The following is a 2,905-nucleotide window of genomic DNA, read 5'->3' as shown; positions in this document are numbered from 1 at the left end:
GGAGTGAGCTCAGAGAAAGAAAAGTCCCAGAGATACAAGTAAGGAGCTGAGAGAAGCTGAGAGAAAGAAATCCTCTGGGAGGAACAAGCAAGGACACACAGAAGCACAGAGGCATTTTGGAGAGAAGGGCCAGCAGATGATGCCATGTGCCTTCTCATGTGACAGAGGAAACCCAGATGCCATCAGCCTTTCTTCAAATTCAAGATATCTTTCTCTGGATGCCTTAATTTGGACATTTTCATGGCCTTAGAACTGTAAACTTGAAACCTAATAAATCCGTTTTGTAAAATCCAATCCATTTCTGGTATAAGACATTCTGGCAGCTTTAGCAAACTGAAACACAGGGTAAAAGGTGATACTGTTTGTATTTTAAAACTTTACATTCTATGTGAGACTATAGGAAGAGATGTTTATTTTGTCCAAAATTTAAATTTCCTGTAGCACACTATCTAATTTAATCCATCTGGTCAGTTTTTAAAGCAATCTAATTACATGCAACATAGAATAGGGAATGAGATCTTGATATTCTGTACAGATGAAGGTAATACCCTGATGCATTTCAGAGTATTTTAGGCAGATATTGAAAATGTATTTCCAAAGTCCCTGAAGGGACTGGAGAACAAAAATTGTGGAACCTATTACATTTCCCCCACCTGACGAATTCCCACTATTATTTTAAGCAATAGAGGCACCCAATTTAATAAGCCAAGCCCTTGATCTTGAGGCTTATGACACTTATTTCTGTAATATGAAGCTAAGTCTCCTTATAATTATGCTTAAGAGTCACTCACAGAGAACCGTTTTTGTTTCTTAGATATGACCTCTCTCTCTAAGCCAATCTCTGCAAATAAACTCACTATCTTTCCCCTTATGTGGTGCATGACTTCCAAGGGTATAAGTGTCCCTGGCAATGTAGGGCTTGCTCAGGGATGAGCCCAGCCTTGGCCTCATGGGCTTGGAAATGTGTTCTTGATCAAAAGGGGGAAAGAACTAAAACAAAATAAAGCTTCAGTGGCTAATAGAGTTCAAATAGAGTCGAGGGGTAATTCTGCAGTTACTCTTCCTCTTTTTTTTCTGATTTAATGACAATACATTTATTCAGGAAAGAGTGAGGTAATTGGGATGCTCCAGTTGTAACATCACATTGGAATACAAGAGTTTGTGAAAAATTAATGCAGAAAAAAACAGGCAAATTGGACTTCTGTATACTTAAAAAACTTTTATACCTCTGCAGGTATTTTCAAGACAACCTACAGAACAGGATAAAATAAATGGAAATCATATATCCAACAAACACTTACCATCCAGAATATATAAAGAATTTCTACAATGCAACAAGATAAATAACCCAATTAAAAAATGGGCAGAGGACTTGAATAGACATTTTTCCAAAGAAGTACATAAATGGCCAATAAGCATATCAAAAGGTGCTCAACATGACCAAATATTAGGGAAGTGCAAATTAAAACCACAATTAAATGACACCTCCCATTCTACAAGAATAGCTATTATTAAAAAATGGAAAATAAGTGCTGATGAGGATGTGAGAAACAGGACATTGTTGGTAGGAATGTAAAATAGTGCAGCTGTCATGCAAAATAGTTTTGCACCTCCTCAGAAAGTTAAGCATAGAATTTTCTAGGTATATACCCAAAAGAATTGAAAGCAGGACCCAAACAAACATTTATACACCAATGTTCATAGCAGCATTATTCAAAATAGCCAAAGGGTGGAAGCTAACCAAGTATCCATGAGCAGAAGAATGGAAAACAAAATGTGGCATATCCGTATAATCAACTAGTACTCAGCCATCACGTAGATTGAAATAAGTCAGATACAAAGGGACAGGTACCGCATGATTCCACTTGTATGACATATCTAGAATATGCAAACACAAAGAGACAGAAGGTAAAATACAAGTTGCCAGGGGCGGGGTCCAGGGAAAATGAGGAGTTAACACGGAATGGGTATAGGTATTCTGTTTAGGGTGATGGGAAGTTCTGGTAATGGATGGTGATGAGGGCACTGCAGAATTGTGAATGCGAATAATCCCATTGAATCTTATGCTGGTAATGGTTGAGATGGGGAAGTTTATGTTGTATATATATTTTCACAATCTACATTTACTCTTTTGCAAGTTTGAGCCAGATATTGCCAACTGCCACAGTATATCAAGTCCCAATCAACAGTGTTCCTGAAAACCCTAAAGAATAACCTGGGCTCTAAAACCTTATAAAATTTTTACCTGTTAAGTTTATTTTTCAGCAACTTAAATCCTCTGGAGGTACCAGTCTCCCCTCCCTGAGAACAACCAATTTCATCCCTTTACCAATAATATTGATGCCCCTTTGTAGCATGCAGAAGTTAGAATGGTCATTGTCCAGATATCCTTCAAGACTGAGAAAGTGATAAAATGAGAGGGAGGAGTTGTAACCAAGAAGTTAGGATTTTAAAAATGATTATAATTCCTGAATCATTATATAGATTTTTCTCTTTATTTTCTAGATATTAGAGTAGCCAGGGGGAAATACCTTAAGTGATTTAAGGGAAGAGAAGACATGCCTGCAGTAACAGTGCCTACCATTTACAGAGAATCTGCCACACAGCAGGCACTGCACATTGCCTCTATCTTTACACCATCATCCTCATTGTACATATGAGGAAACTGAAGCTCAGAGAAGTTGAATAGAACATTCATGTTCACATTGTTCATAAGTAAAAGAAATGGAATTTGAACCCAGGTTCTTAGTATCCAGAGCCCATGATTATTTTGCCTTTACAGTATTATATCCCATCACCTCATATAACTTAAATTTTCTTAGACACTTATAAGTGCTACTGGTCCTTGTAAATATGCATAATTCTATTACTTTTCTCTATGCTCATTCTGCCCTGGCTGGCTGGC

This window comes from Tamandua tetradactyla, chromosome 19 (genome assembly GCF_023851605.1).
Source record: "Tamandua tetradactyla isolate mTamTet1 chromosome 19, mTamTet1.pri, whole genome shotgun sequence".
Lineage (NCBI taxonomy): Eukaryota > Metazoa > Chordata > Mammalia > Pilosa > Myrmecophagidae > Tamandua > Tamandua tetradactyla.
Note: the sequence above shows the minus strand (reverse complement) of the source record.